A 17,289-nucleotide genomic window follows, 5' to 3' on the forward strand; every position below is an offset into this window, starting at 1 on the left:
TTTTAGCTGTTTTGATAAAAGCTACTATGAACCTTCATGCACAACTCTTTTTAATACGTTTTTATTTCTTTTAGGTGATACAATAAATTAATGTTTAAGTTTATCGGAAACTGCCTAGCTGCCTTCCAAAGTGATCCAGTTGATACTAACTCCAGTTATGTATAAGAGTTCTAGCTGCTCCACACCCTCTCCAGCACCTGGTGTTTTGGGCTTTTTTTGTTTTAGCCATTCTGGTTGTAGCCTATTGGGGCTTTTATTTGCATTTGATTGATGATTGATAATGTTGAATACCCTTTAAAGTGCTTATTGGTTATTTGTATATCTTCTTTTGCAGAAAGCCTGTTGCAGAGTTTTCCCTTTAAAAAATTAAGTTGTCTTCTAACTAGTGCACTGTAAGTCTTCCTTATATATTTTGTATATAAGTCCTTTGTCATATATGTGTGCCGCAAATATTTTCTCCCTTACTGTTGCTTAGTTCTTAATTTTCTTTATGTCTTTTGAAGAACAGAAGGTTTTAATTTTGATGAAATTCAGTTTATACTTTTTCCTTTTGTGTTCTCTTTACAAAATTTTTGCCTACTCATAGTATCAAAAAGTTTCTCCACTGTTTTCTCCCTGAAATTTTATAATTGTAGCTTTTATGTTTACAGCAGTTTCTCTCATGATCTCTTTTTTCTTTCTCATTTTCTCTTCTTTTCCTCATTTCTTTGTTCTCCTTTCTCTCTTGTATGTTCACATGCAAAGTAGAGCACTATGTTTGATCTCAGTTTCTACCTTATTTCTCTTCTTCACTAATACCTATCAGCAAAACAAATATTAGTAGGAGCAAAACCCAGAAAAGATGTTTTCTTTTTTAAAAGGCAGGGAAGGTGGAACGGGAAAAGTGGAGGATTATATATGCTTCTCCTTTGTTTTTCTTTCACCTCTTTTGCACAAGAAATTATAAATCCATTTCAAAAGGGATAGAACTTAGAGAGCAGAGGGCTCAGAAGTGTGTGAGAAGATGGTAAAAAGCTGGAAGGGGATGTAGACCAGAGCCAGAGGACATGACCCCATTTACAATGAATGAGCCCAAAAGAGATGATGGGTAGAGTAACATCTGGAACACATTCTGTGTTATCTGTATCTTGTTTTTATATACAATTGATTTTTCCCATGGCCAGGGCAGACCAACCTGACCAGCAGGGGAATAAAAAGTAACATCAGAATTGCAGTATGACTGTCTTATTTCTACCTTCTTTTTTTGACAGGATCTCCTGCTACCCTCCATGTCTCCCATTTATCTTGTAGAACCTTCCAAAATCACCTCATTTATTGGGTTCACAGGCCCAGTCCTAATGGATATGCCATTCTCCTCTTCTGTTGTGCTAGCTCTGCCTTCATTAGGTGATGGCTGTTGCCTTTGAACCCCTTTGAAAGTGCTATCATTACTATTCACACCATTTTCCACCACAGCTGGCCAGAACAACGCTGTGCCAGCGTCATGAAGTTCTGAAGCCCTTCTGCTCTGCCAACAAAATATTTCTGTCCCTCTAATGCATCAGTTCTCCTGATGCAGCAAGATCAGCCTGCATTTTCTGCTCAACTAGGAAGAATTCCTCTTCCTCACCTATGTGTTATACTCCTGTATCTGGGTCCTAAAAACAGTTTATCCTACACTCCCAGTTTCTTAAAGAAGACAGTTCTTTCCACCTGACTTACATCTTTCTCTTCCCAGACAAGGCTCCTTTACTCAGAATCTGTGGACCATCATTTCCCCTCTCCTGAGGATACAGGTTGGGAGAACAATTAAGAGGGACAGATGATGTCCTACACTCACAGTTTTCCTCTTCCAGAGTGTGGTGCTGGGAATGGACCACATGCATAAGTCCTATTCCCTTAGGAAGAGTTCTTTTCCAGAAGCTCCTCAGCACCAAACACTCCCCCTGCCCCTCCTTCCATTCATGTTCAGCCATTCCAGCTCAGATTTAACTAAACTGTTTTAAAAGATGTATGCAGGGCTTCCCTGGTGGCGCAGTGGTTGAGGGTCCGCCTGTCGATGCAGGGGACGTGGGTTCGTGCCCCGGTCCGGGAAGATCCCACGTGCACAGGAGCAGCTAGGCCCGTGAGCCATGGCCACTGAGCCTGTGCGTCCAGAGCCTGCGCGTCCGGAGCCTGTGCTCCGCAACGGGAGAGGCCACAACAGTGAGAGGCTTGTGTACCGCTAAAAAAAAAAAAGATGTATGCAATTCACATTCTATCATGTGGTATCAGTTGCTACAACTAATTAATCCCTTTTGTTTTCTTGTAAAGTACTGAGTTAACAGATGATTTATTGTGTGGTTTTGGGTAGATATTTGGCTTAGAGAATTCTAAATGGCAACTGTAGACAATATTCTGGTTATACTGGGTAAATAGTGCCTACTAAAGGATGTTGCTATCAGCTTTTTCCTTCCTTCCTTCTTTCCTTCTTCCTTTCCTCCCTCCCTCCCTCCCTTCCTTCTTACTGTTTTCTTCTCTGAATAAGTTATTTGTTGAAAGCAGCAGAATTCTACATTAACCATGTCAGCCATATGAATGGTTAACATGTTGTCTCAATATGGAGTCATCTACCACCCTGTGAGTTGCATTTCCCTTGGTTGGTGATGGATAACTCCAATATGCTAGAATCTGTGGGTCATCACTATTGTCTGTGACAATGTTGAAGGAAGTCAGTGTTTCTTCTAAGGTTGAACTTCATGCTCTATGATCTGTTTCTCAATTTTTTTTCATTATCACACTCCTCTTCTAGCCTTCCATCCACCAGGAGCCTTTTTTTTTTTGCGGTACGCGGGCCTCTCACTGTTGTGGCCTCTCCCGTTGTGGAGCACAGGCTCTAGACGCGCAGGCTCAGCGGCCATGGCTCACAGGCCCAGCCGCTCCGCAGCATGTGGGATCTTCCCGGACCGGGGCACGAACCTGTGTCCCCTGCATCGGCAGGCGGACTGTCAACCACTGCGCCACCAGGGAAGCCCCAGGAGCCTTTTCAGTTCAGTTTTTTTTCCTAATTACCTCCTCCAAACTCTGTGATATTTTATTACCACTGATATACTGTTTATCTGTTTGTGCACTATGGTCCTCCAACTATTGTAATAACTAAGGGTTTTTTCACGCCCCTGCCCCGGAACTGATTTTTACTATTGAGGCAATATCAATCCCCATGTAGAATTCATGCTCTATGAAAAGAATGGCGTGAGTGCTGGACAGCTCTGATAATGCTGAGTATCTTTTCTTTTCTTTCCTTTTTTGGAGGAAGGCAGTTTGACATAATAGAATGATTAGAGACTTGAGAGTCAGAGAGATGGGAGTCCTGCTTTTGCCATTACCAGCTGTGTGATCTTAGGAAAATTTCTCTGAGCTTCATTTCATCAAGAGTAAAATGTAGGAAAATATACTTTGTTCATAAGACTGTTTGGGGATCACATTTTTAAATCCCTATGCAATTTTTAGCACAATGCTTCTCATGTGAGTTTAATTCCCCAGTAATTATTTTAGTTTATACTGGTCAACTCATTAATTTATTGATGCCAATTACCCTCCATCTTCTTGAAATCACACTTCTTCCTGCATTATTTCATACACTGTCTGTCATGTCCGATTCCATAAAATGCTATGACTTATACAGACCTTGAAACAGGTTCATTTTCCCTTCTGGAAGGGAAAACAGCTTATATTTACAGCTTTCCCAACCCAAATTATGTCAGGTAGAAAGTCAAATGGAACACAGGCAGGTTAAGGAAACAGTTCCAAAGGTATTCATATTTCCTCGATCTCAAATTGAACAATACCTTTTTGTGTTTCCACTAGAAATTTTGGAGTTTGCTCAGTAAAATTCATTTTTATACTTCAAATAGCTATTTATAGTATTTTTTAATACTTCAAATAGTTATTTGAAGTTATTTGAAGTAACTATTCACCAGAGGTTCTTGGGAAATTTCTTTTAAGCTTACATTTAAACCTTCTTAATCCTTGCTACTCAAACTATGATCCACAGACAGATAGCAGATAACAAATAGCAGCTCCACTATCCCCCCGGAGCTTGTTAGAAATGGAGACTCTCAAGTCACACCCAAGATCTACTGAATCAAGATCTTCATTTCAATAAGATTCCCACCTGATCTGTATGCACAGTAAAGTTTGAGAAGCATTTTGCATAATCACTTTTCTTCCTCTAACTGCATCCAATGATTACTAATCTTTTAATAACCCATAACGAATGCTATTTGCAAATATTCTTATTACATATTCATACTTATTAACACTATTAACTAAGTAGCACTATTAACTAAGTGCTAAGCCTGGCCTTCTTCAGTAAACATATTATTCTTTGACCACACCCATAGAGTAATCATGAACTTTAGTATGTTTATGACTCACCTGGAAAGCCTGCCAAAAATTCAGGAGACTACTCACAGAGACAAGGATTCATTAGATCTGAGATGACGTCCAAGGATCTGAATTTTCCACAATTACTTAAGATTTTCCTTATGCACGGGGTCCACTGACCATAGTTCATGAAAAATGGTATTATACTCTAACATTTGTTAACAACAAAAAAAGTCCCTTTCCCTTTCTTATCCCTCTAATCATGCTAATTGATAGGAGTATTTGGTCACTGGTATAGAGGTATACATTAGGTGTGTAGAAAGGCCAGGAAACATACACCAAGTCAGCCTTTGTAGAACACTTCCTGGTCTCATCCTGCTATTCTTCTCCCTCTCTCTGTTTGATGTTGTAACTCTGCTCTGGAAAAGAACATGTGAGAGTGACTGAAGCTGCAGAGAACATATTGCAGTGCTTATTAATGAAGGCGAGTGACTTCCATCACTTTTTTTTTTTTTTTGTGGTACGCGGGCCTCTCACTGCTGTGGCCTCTCCCGTTGAGGAGCACAGGCTCAGGACGCGCAGGCTCAGCGGCCATGGCTCACGGGCCCAGCCGCTCCACGGCATGTGGGATCCTCCCAAACCGGGGCCCGAACCCTCGTCCCCTCCATCGGCAGGCGGACTCTCAACCACTGAGCCACCAGGGAAGCCCAGACTTCCATCACTTACTCTCTTCTAATCAATGAGAATGGCAAAGATCACTAATATTTATTATAATATTTATAGCTATTTTTATAACTGTGAGGGAAAGGAGAAGGATAAAGTTAGAAAAAACTTAGATATGTCACGATGCTGGGAGGAGAATTTTAATAATTCTTAACCTAGCAGTATAGGCTATTTTGTGTATGCTGGGCAGCAAATAGTTAATTCATAGCCATAGCATACTGCTTGTTCTTGCCACCAGAACCAAGGTAACCAGTAAAATATATTAGAAGTCTTTCCAAAGTGGATGTACAAAGAAGAAAAGACATTAATAGAAGTACAATGTACAATTTTAAAGATAGCAGATAACCTTCCCCATCTTCCTTGAGAAACAGAAGCTGAATAATCATCGGCTTACACAGAAGTGTCTTTCCGAAAGACTAAATTTTTTTTTTTTTTTTTTGGTACGTGGGCTTTTCACTGTTGTGGCCTCTCCCGTTGCGGAGCACAGGCTCTGGACGCGCAGGCTCAGCGGCCATGGCCCACGGGCCCAGCCGCTCCGCGGCATGTGGGATCTTCCCGGACCGGGGCACGAACCCGTGTCCCCTGCATCAGCAGGCGGACTCCCAACCACTGCACCACCAGTGAAGCCCCAAGACTAAATGTATTTTGCAGTGGCGGTTACTTAGAGGTTGAAATAGAAATATAGTAGCGAAAGTTAGTAGCACATATTATATGAAAGGATTAAATAATCCTCTGTATATACAATACTATATAAAAAGCTTTTATGTTCAATAGGAAAGCTCCATCAGGTAAGTAAAACCATGGCTAGCGGGGATGTTTGCAATTGAACCATGCTGAAACTACCTCTTGGGAGCACATATTGCAAATTTGACTTGAGATGCTAGCACTAGCTTTGGAGATTCCTTTTGGAGAATAGGATCTTCTTCAACACTAGACTTAATCAGAAATTATGGATATAAGAATAAATTTTGAGTATTTATCTATCTCTATATCTGGAGGAAATGCAAATACCTTTAAGGTCCCTTCTCCATTTAAATCCAATTCGATTCACAAGATTCTATGCGGGCACTTCTGGAAGCTATCTTACAGGTAATGTAGCAAATAATGAGAGTAGGATGACACCACAGGAAGCGATGAAGGACAGAGTCAAAAACCTGGGGGTCACAGGGAAGAACAGATATAGGAAGGAGACTATAAACCCTGAGAAAGGATTTGTTTCATCATTAGTTGTTAATAGAAAGCAGTTCCCATGATCTGTCCTCATCAGGAAAACATGCTTACTTTTCTATAAAGAGGTGGTTATTAAAAGTAAGATTAGTGGCAGTACATCCAAGGGACTATAGCAAATTTCCCTAATCCTTGTAATGTGATTGGTAAAAATCACATGGGGTGCTGGGGAAATGATTAGATTGACATTTCCTCTGGCGTACCTTTGTTAAAATTTTTGGATCAGCTTTAAAGGAATTGTGTTTTATTTTGGCTAAGCAGAGAGACAGTGTTTTCTTTTTATTTTCCAGGGTACATGTTTTTCCTTGCCCACATCTGGTCCCACACAGAATGAGCACTCACATTATCCTTTTGGATTTTTTAAAACACGATGTCCACATTCCAAGCAATTCTTTATGTTTATAGGTAGACTAACAGTGGGGAGCTTAAGAGTGAATTCTTTCTGGGCCTCTCAGCTGCCCTTGTATCCTAGTTATCAGAGATGCCTAATGGATGCCAGTAGATTGTGCTGACCTGGCTTTATTCAAATTGTAGCAATGGGAAATCTTCCTGAACAGAACATGGTCACGCCAGTTATAGATATGAACATCTGCTGCATCAGTTGGATCAATACAGAAGATAAAGCAAACGCTTTTTTGTTTTGAAATATATGGGTAAGGAGTAGATTTAATGAAGCCTGGATAAAAGAAGTTAGAGTTAGGTTTTTAGTTAGATTGGGTTTGTTTAGAAGGTTCTTAGAATTAGAGTGACCTACTGAATGAATTTAAAAATAAAAGTAAGATAAGGTTGGATAGTATCCAAAAAGAAACAGAGCAGTGAGATTGAGATCCATAGAAAAATTTAGAACATTTTGATAGCTGTTATATAGAAATTAGCTTGGAAAAAAGGAGTAGAGTTTCTCCTAGAGTTATTGACATTGTTCCAGAATCAGAAGCAAGGAACTCTTTGAATTTCAAGAGAGAGAATTGCTTAGGGTTATGTTCGCAATGGGGCCTCTGGAAAATAGTAACACTTATCTTTTCTAACAGGGGGTGAGATGGCTCTGGGATATCCAACTATAGTTGGATATCAATGTGTTATAGGGAATACTTTAAGACAGAGACATGTTGTAATGCTCAGTGTTCACCCTAAGGTATGGGACCTAAAGATGAGGATGTTTAAATATTTTTGAGAGAGATAAAAGAAAAGTCAAGCTAAGGTCAGTATGAGCAACTAAGGCTATGGCGCATGGCGTGTAAAGAAACTGAGAATGAAAAAGTTATTACAAAGTAAGCTGCATTGCAAGGCTACACGGCTCTATTAAAGTATGCAAATGATATTAAATTCATGGAGTATTTTATATAATATAAAATTATTGCATGCCATTATTTAAATCTGATATTGCTCCCCACATTTAATTGGTAGTTTTCTGCAGGGAGGCTCAGCAGTACGTGGTTAACATAGTCCTTAGCAAGCCAGAGCCATTGAGAACAATAGTTGGTACCTTCCATTAAAATTAAGGAACTAGGCAAACCCAGAATGCTTTCACAGGAAGGGACTAAGAAGCATAAGCTTCATCAGTGAGAACCACCTTATCAAGATAAGAAATATATGTATTCATCTGTACTATCTTTGGTGCCTAGTGCAATGCATGGTACATAGATTTTGTTTTTTGTTTGGTTTGGTTTGCTTTGGTTTGGTTGGGCAATGAGTTTTGTGTGTACGTGCCCTAGGACGGACCAGTATAATGGTTTCTTGTTAATGATAAATTGAAATCTTCATGTAATATCCTTCAAAACATTCTTTTTGCTCCTCTTCTGCCCCCAAAAAGCTAAAATGGGAAATATTTAAATTTTAAAAAGGAAAATAAATTAGAGTAGCAAAAGGAAAAGCAAGACAAACCCCAAATAAGAATAAGTTCCTGGACAGGAAAGAAAGCCAAAGGAATAATAACAGGAGCATTACATACCTAATTAAACATGATACTTAAAATTGGGGCAATGGGTTAAATTGGAACATTGATAGTTGGCAAAAGGAATTCATTTGCATGAAGAAATCGGCGTTGTCATCAACTGCTGTTATAGTTTTAGTAAGTCTTTAAATTTCCACCTTTTCCCTTTGTACTTTTCCATTACACACAGCACATTATAACCAGATCAGTGGGGTAGCCAAGAGAGCAGAATTTATATTTCAAAATGAACGTTGATAGTTAATAGCTTAGCAGCATAATGAGCTACGTTTCTGGTGGAGAGTCCAAGCTTATACAGATTGTTCAAGTCGAAACAGTGACCCTCCCAAGCTTGATGATCTCCTTAGTCATCCCAGATGGCCTGTGCCGTGGGAGGCGTCGTAAATCAACCCTTGATATAACTGCTGCTTCTGGGAATGAGGAGAGGCAGCCATGTAGGTTTTCCTCTGTGACACCGAAGATGGCACCTTATGCCCCACTTGGCTTACAGCGTGATTCCGTTCATGGTGAAGTTGGGTAAGTGCAAATCACCTTTTCCTCTTATTAGCATTCGTAAGCCAAATTCACGTTTTAAAATCAAGCATTTTGCCCTAGCATAGATAATTTGTGTTTTTTTCCACAATGGAGAGTGCAGGCATGAGAAATATAGTAGTGAAGGGTGATATTCCTGGTAATGGCAATAGCTTAAGTTTATTAGATGCTTTCTGAGTGCAAGGCATTTGGTTAAGCCCCTTTCACGCAGGATGCCATTTAATCCTAACAAAATTCTAGTGAGTTAAATACCATTATAATCCTCATATTAATGAAAAAGAAAATGAGGTTTATAAAGGTTAAATAACTTGCTCAAGTAGCACAGCTGAGATTTGAACCCAATTCTTGTCTGATGCCAACTCCCATGTTTTTAATCACAGTATATTGGCTTTACTTTAAAATGTAAAGGAGCAAAAGAGACCTAAAATTTGTTACTAAGGTCTCTCTGGGCAATACTTCAATGTCTTGCTTTACTATAACATGCTTCTTCAAGCTAAGACCCATTTGGTAGACTCCTTTCTTTTTCCAGAGAAAGGAAGAGATGGGGCATGAAAGCTCTTCAGCAGGACGTGATTGTATTCCTTGCCTCTCAGCATTTGACCCACATTTTCAGGCTCAAGTGAAATGTCCTCTTCCTGAGCAAACTTTTCTAGAAGAACCCTCACCCCCAAACTCAGTATTAAGCACTCTTTTCTGCATATTCACCACCACACTTTATGCATATTATTTCCTCTCTCTTCTCTGTACTTCTTTAAGATTTCTAGAGGGCAAAGTCTATATCTTATTTGTAGCTTCATTTCCAAAGCACAGCTCCAGGGTGAGGAGAGATTGTAGAACTGAGTTAAATCTCATTTAAAGCATTTTGCTTCTGTTTCATATATTTAGATGTTTTTATTTACAATTAAAGTACCTAAGGAAAGAACAAAGGCTTACTCAATTGATTAATTTGTATAAAATAATTTGAGTTCGGACCAGGTGCCTTTACCCAGGTGAGTCATTTGTCATATGGGTACCAGGTGAGAGACAACTGTGTTCAAACTCACAGTAGGGTAGAGAAGTACCACAGGCACAAGGCTTGCTGATGTTGATGGACCAGCACCTCATCTTTCATATTTGCCAGAGTTAATTCAAGCAGTTAATTCAAGTAGTTAATTCAAGCATTAATGACGTTAATTCAAAAAAACATCATTTGTATATCGCACAGTAAAAGTTGGATAGGAATCAGAAGACTGAGGTGGTTTTCAGGAAAGGTAAATTACAAAGATAAACATATTGGCAGAAGTCCCTGTTTTCAAAGGACTCATTTTCTATTACAGAAAACATGCAGAATTTTGCTCCTACCTATGTTTAGCATTTATTTTGTTCTGACTTATCACAAAAGCAATTTTTTATTTTTATAACACTTGACAGTATATGAAGCACTATCACACTTATTTATTGTTTCATTTTATGTTCAAGACAGGCCCCCAACCAGCATCCTGCTGATGCTGACGACTGAACACGCTTTGTTATTTCTTGTACCCAGTTACTGCGAATTAGAGGCGACCAGTGGATGGTCATGCTAATTTAAGATCATGCTGATGACATAGAGAAGAGGCTGAGCTTTCGTTATAGACGTTAAAGGAGAGTGTCTTAGTCTAGACTTCTCTATTGTAATAAATCAGTCCCTTGTTCCATTTTTAGCTCTTAGTCTAAAGGAAAAAATAAAATATTTCCTACCTTAAAAAACACCAATATTGGGCTTCCCTGGTGGTGCAGTGGTTAAGAATCTGCCTGCCAATGCAGGGGACACGGGTTTGATCCCTGGTCCGGGAAGATCCCACATGCCGTGGAGCAACTAAACCCGTGCGCCACAACTACCGATCCTGCGCTCTACAGCCCACGAGCCACAACTACTGAAGCCCACGTGCCTAGAGCCCGTGCTCCGCAACAAGAGAAGCCACCGCAATGAGAAGCCTGAACACCGCAATGAAGAGTAGCCCCGGTTCACCACAACTAGAGAAAGCCCGTGTGCAGCAACGAAGACCCAACGCAGCCAAAAATAAATAAAATTAAATTTAAAAAAAAAAATTTAAAAAAAACAAAAACAAAAAACACCAATATTGAAACTACACCAACTCTTTTATGCTCTATCACAACTTATCATTGTGCTGCTGCTTTCCTATTGAGATGCTGCACCTCAGGCCACTGCTGCATATTTGTAACCAACTGTCATCAATAAAGTCAAGAAAGCAGGGCAGAAGATTTTTTTTTTCTTTTACTGTGGTTGTTTTGTTTTGTTTTTAAGAAAAAGCAGAAGACAAATAACTTTGACAACCAGAAAAAATGGTTTACAGATAAATGGCATGTTTACTTCCATTTTTTTTTCCTATCATAAAAGCGCCCGAAAATCAGTTCCCTTCTAATTGATAAAAGTTGATTGTATTTGAGAGAACAGCACATGGCTTCAAGGATCAGTTGAGTCAATTTTATTAAGGCCTAAAGGGGTGAAAGGAGATTAATGTTTGCCTTCTTAGGACTGGCTGTGCCAGCCTCCTCCCGAGAAGGAAGCACGATATAACTCATTGAACAGAGACAGTAAAGATGAGTTCTGCAACCAGTTGTACCCTGAGGGTCACACACCCCAGTGACAGCGCTGTCAATGCAACCGTATCCCTCCTAATAATAATGCAGTCTAAAATTTAGGGATGGCTCCAGGCCCAATCATTTCTCTTGTGAAATGGCAACTGACTCACCAACCTTGGGAAAAAAAGAGAAATTTTGGAAGAAAGCCAGAAAGTTAAGGCATATGCTTGCTCAACAATGAATATTCTCCTCCAAAGTAGAAATGACTTGTCAGTACAATTAGCACCAAAATATTCCCCACCACCCAAGTCCTAGTAAAGAAGTAAAAATATCGGCAAAGGAAAGGTGGTGCATCACCTTTCATTAAAAGAGGAACAGGTAAAAGTGAGTATCCAGGCTTTTGATTGGTTTGTTTCCACTTTACAAGTCCAAAGAAACTAAAAGGCTATGAAATGCTATCATTTGATTAGATAGGAAGGCTTGTCAGACATTCAGCTCATAAAATATCAGTTGAAAAGCAATAATTAAATTATTTCTATTTTAAAACGTCATTTCCTATATGAGGAATAACATTCTGAGGATAGTGACCTTTCCTCTCTCATTAGGTTCAGAGAAAATAAGCTGATAGAACATGAGCTATTTAGATTAGAATAAGGAAGACTTTCTTGATGAGGAGAGAACATTAAATGACTAGGAAAAATTTTCTCTCATAGTTTTGAAAAATAGGCTATGTTTTCCGTTAGAATGGGTCCAACTGCAGTTCTAATTAAGTAAGGATGAAGAAGCTCCTTTTTTCCTTTTTTTTTTTTGCGGTACGCGGGCCTCTCACTGCTGTGGCCTCTCCCGTTGCAGAGCACAGGCTCCGGACGTGCAGGCTCAGTGGCCATGGCTCACGGGCCCAGCCGCTCCGCGGCACGTGGGATCTTCCCGGACCGGGGCACGAACCTGCGACCCCTGCATCGGCAGGCGGACTCTCAACCACTGCGCCACCAGGGAAGCCCAGAAGCTCCTTTTTTAAAAGAATATTTTAGCCCCATAACCCTTTTTAAAAATCTTTCTGTTTTGAGATAATTATGGATTCACATACAGTTGTGAGAAATAATGCAGAGGTACCATCCTTTACCCAGTGTCCCCCAGTGTTAAGTAACATCTTGCAAAACCGTGCTCCAATATCACAACCAGGGTCGTATACTGATACAGTCAAGGTGAACAGTCACGTCACCACAAGGACCCCCTCTGTTGCACTTTTATAGCCACATTTGTCTTTTCCTCCCTTACTGTCCCTGACCCCTGACAACCACTAATTTCTTTTCCATTTCTAAAATTTTGTGATTTCAAAAGTGCTACATAAATTGAATCATGCATGATGTAGCCTTTGGATATTGGTGTTTTTCACTCAGCTTGATTTCCTGAAGATTCATCCAAGTTGATGTGTCTATCAATTGTTTGTTCCTTTTTATTGCTGAGTAATACTCTGTGGTGTGGATGTGCCGCAATTTTTATAGCCATTCACCCATCGAAGGGCATCTGGGTTGTTTACAATTCTAGGCTATTATGAATAAAGTTGTTATGAACATTCAACTACAGATTTTTACATGAACATAAGTTTTCATTTCTCAGGGGTAAATGCTCAGGAGAGCAATTGTTGTATAGTAGTTGGGCATTTCGTTTTACAAGAAACTGCCAAAATGTTTTCCAGGGTGACTGTACCATTAAAAATTTCACTAGCAGTGTATGAGTGATCCTGTTTCTCCACATTTACTGCTGTCACTACTTTTTCTTTCAGCCATTCTCATAGGTGTATATGATATCTCATTGGGGTTTTAGTCCTCATTTCCGTAATGGCTAATGAAGTTGAATATATTTTTAGCTTATGTGAAACATCATGTGTATATCTTCTGGCGAAATATTTGCTCACGTCTTTTTCCTACTTTCTGATTGGATTGTTTGGTTTTTACTGCTGAGTTTTTAGAGTACTTTATATATTCTAGTTACTAATCCTCTGTCAGATATGTAATTCAAAAATATTTTCTCGAGGTGGTTAGCCTGTCTTCATTCTCTTAACAGAGTCTTTGGAGTGCAAATGTTTTAAAGTTTTGCTGTGATTCAAGTTATCAATTTTTCTTTTATGGCTCATGTCCATGAACACTTGGTCTAGCTTTAGATCCTGAAGATTTTCTCTTATTTTTTTCCTAAAAGTTTGACAGTGTAAGATTTAAGTCCATGATTTGTTATGAGTTAATTTCTGTATAAGGTGTGAGGTTTTGGTGGGAGTTCACTCTTTGCCTATGAATATTGAATTATCTAGAACCATTTGTTGAAAAAACTATCTTTCCTCCATTGAGTTACTTTTGTAACTTTGTAAGGCCATAACTTTTAACACCAAAGAAGACACAAACTTAGCTAAATTTTCATATATTTAAGGTAAATACTTGTTCATGCTTAGAGAGTACTAATTCTGAGTGTAGGCATTGTTCTCAGCTCTTTACATAACTTTACTCATTGCCTCAATAACTTATAACTCATTTAATTACCTTAGTAACACCTTGAGGTAGGTATTATTGTTAACATTTTACAGATAAGGAACCTGAAACATTGCCAGGTTAAATGATTTGCTCAAAATCACAAAGCTGGTAAGTTGGTAGCTAGGATTTGAGCCCAGACAACGTACCCCTAGAGGCTGTGCTATTAACCTTTGTGAGAACTGTGTTATTTACAGTGTGCCGACGTTTAGCAAAGTATTGAACATTTTCCCATTTTCCTCACTGTTATCCCAAGGTATTTCAACTAGTGTAGGAATGAGACTCTTTCCACACATCCCTCTTTTTAGGTATCATGTGTCTGATGTATTATTCATATTAAAACCCTCATGTCCATGAAAATACAACTTAAGAATCAAAAAGCATCCCATTATTTTTTTAAATTTGGAGTCTGTTACACAAGTTGAAGCTCTCAGTGTTGACACCTTGACCTTCCTGTTTCCTGCCAAACAACTCTTCCCCAAGGGGCTTAAAAAAAAAAAAAAAGAACCACATGAATCCACTGGGGAATTCCAGTGCTATTGTCATTAGTCAGTAACAGAGCTTGGGACTGGCTACTAGAATCAACTTTTTTTTTTATATTTGTCCTTTCAAGTTTGTTTCCTGGTTTCGTAGGATAAACACAGCCAGTATTCATGAAAAATGAAGGCAATGTGGAAGGAAACAATGTTAGCAATGTTGTCAGGGAAAAATGAAAGAAAAATGGTGATGCAAAATTCCCCATTTTGTTTCAAACGCAGGAAGGAAAATGGGATTTTAAAATATAAACGATGACAAATTATTTTTTTAAATGTACTTTTAGTAAAAAACAAAATACCTTGTTGTACTGTAAGGGCACTTTGGAATTTTTATTTCAAAAAACATTTCTGAAGTTGCATAACCTGACACAGATGAAGGCCAGCAGCTCCTTCTCAAATGTGAAATCAAATTGATATGGGTTACAGAAAAGCTGCTAAACTGAATTTGAAGAATTCTTATTTTCTGTTTATTTATGAAGTAACTTCTTGTGTTCTCCTCTTGAGTGAGAGGCACTGCCCTAAGAATGGTGTTTGTGGTATTTTGCCTGATTGAGAACAGGAAAATGGGATAAAGTCTAGTTGGAATGTTTTTGAAGTCTCAACAAGAAAACTAGTTGGTATGATCCTAAAGTCCCAAGATGTTTTAAAGTTGTCATCCTGATTTTCAAATATGTCTCCAAATTACATTTCCAAACCACCTGAGATGTTTCTGTCACTAAAATTGGATAGACTGTGTATGTTATATATCTGAGAGATTGTTTAGAAATTTCAGGGTACTATGTCTACAACCGATGAAGCTGCTCTGAGGTACTGGTGATGGGGTTTATGGAATATAAACCACATAATTAGGTTCTTCTGAAGTCACAGATAAATGATATAAAATATAGCACTATGGAATCTTGAATCTGCCCCTCCTTTTCACTTCCCCCACTTCTCAACACTCTTGGTCTTTCTCCTACTCTTTTTTGTTCCCTGCCTCACCTTCCATATGTGAAGAATTCATGCCACATATGAAAATAATACTAATAATTACATTTTAGATTTATCTATATTTATATGTAAGAGAAATTCTGAATTACAAATCCATTTAGTGTAAGGGTCCTTGGTGAAGGAGAAAGACAGAGCGAGCATTATATTTTATAATTTTTAAAGGATTCCCAGAACTGTAGAGAAAACAAAGTCAAAGCTGCTCTTACTGGTTTAGGTTATAGGAAATGTAGGGCATTAGGAAAAGGCCAGCTTTCTCTTTTTTTTTTTTAGATCAAATAGAAGGGATTTTAAAATAAATAAATAATTAATTAATTCAGCTGCATTGGGTCTTCATTGCTGTGCACGAGCTTTCTCTATTTGCGGCTAGCAGGAGCTACTTTTCATTGCGGTAAGTGGGCTTTTCATTGCGGTGGCTTCTCTTGTTGTGGAGCATGGGCTCTAGGAGCGCAGGCTTCAGTAGCTGTGGCACGTGGTCTCAGTAGTTGTGGCTGACGGGCTCTAGACCACAGGCTCGGTGGTTGTGGCTCACGGGCTTAGCTGCTCTGCGACATGTGGCATCCTCCCAGACCAGGGCTCAAACCCGTGTCCCCTCCATTGGCAGGTGGATTCTTAACCACTGCGCCACCAGGGAAGTCCCAGCTTTTTAAACAATTAATTTTCTCTATGTTTTCCTTCTCTTCCAGTAGGAAGGCTCAGTATTGCAGCAAGACATTTTAACTGTGTAGGTCATTTGTGTTTTGAATTTCATTATGAAAATCTAAAAGGGCAGAAGTAGAGTGTAGTACATGAATCATCAGTGTCTCTGAGATACTCAATGGTGAGACAATTTCACAATAAAGAGTAAATCAGATAATTGCCTGTTTTTCTTTATGAAATGTTGATACAGTTATGACCTTCCTAATGGCCTCCTTGCTTTGGTAAAGTCTAGGCCTTTATAGGACCCCTGAATGGCCCTTTTAAAATGTAAACCAGATCATGTCAACTTAAAACCCTCCAATGGCTTTCAGTCTCACTCCGAACAAAATCCAAAGTTCTTTCAATGGCCTTACAGGTCCTATATAGTGTGTATCTCATGTCCCACTGATCTCCCTTTCTCTCCCTTAGCATCTTCAAGTTCGCTAATCCATCTGCCTGGGCTGTCCCCCCCAACACCCCCCAAGATGTCCCGATGGCTTGTTCTCTCACCTTTTTCAGGCTCTTGGTCAGCTGTCCCTTTCTCAGAGCAACTTCCTTTGCTGTTTCACACAACCACCCTCCACCCTAACTCCTACCATTTCTTATTTCCCTTGGCCTTATTTTCCTCCTTAGTACTTTTCAAAATATAATATTAACATCAAATATATTATATATTTATGTTGTTTTTGGTTGTTTGTGTTATTTTATCTTTTCTATTCCTTACTAAAATATAAATCCAAGAATTGTAGAAATGTCTAGCTTATTAGTAAAATAATGTTTTTAAGCATAAAAACAGGTCCTGGCACATAGTATGGTCTCAGTAGATATTTGTCGATGAATACTTAATAGAGGAACAAGTCTTCTTTCAACAGAAGCTGAAAGCAACCTACCATTTCTCACCTGATATTTTTTTTTTTTTTTTTTTCCTTTTTTGCGGTACACGGGCCTCTCACTGTTGTGGCCTCTCCTGTTGCAGAGCACAGGCTCAGCGGCCATGGCTCACGGGCCTAGCCGCTCTGCGGCATGTGGGATCTTCCCGGACCGAGGCACGAACCCATGTCCCCTGCATTGGCAGGCGGACTCTCAACCACTGTGCCACCAGGGAAGCCCCTCACCTGATATTTATAAGGAGCTATGGACAGAGGCGAGCAGAACAGGCAAGATCACTTGTTGAATATCTATACTTAAAATTTCAAAAAAAGTATATTCATGCAGTTTCCTATTTTGG

The sequence above is a fragment of the Phocoena phocoena genome, chromosome 4 (genome assembly GCF_963924675.1).
Source record: "Phocoena phocoena chromosome 4, mPhoPho1.1, whole genome shotgun sequence".
Lineage (NCBI taxonomy): Eukaryota > Metazoa > Chordata > Mammalia > Artiodactyla > Phocoenidae > Phocoena > Phocoena phocoena.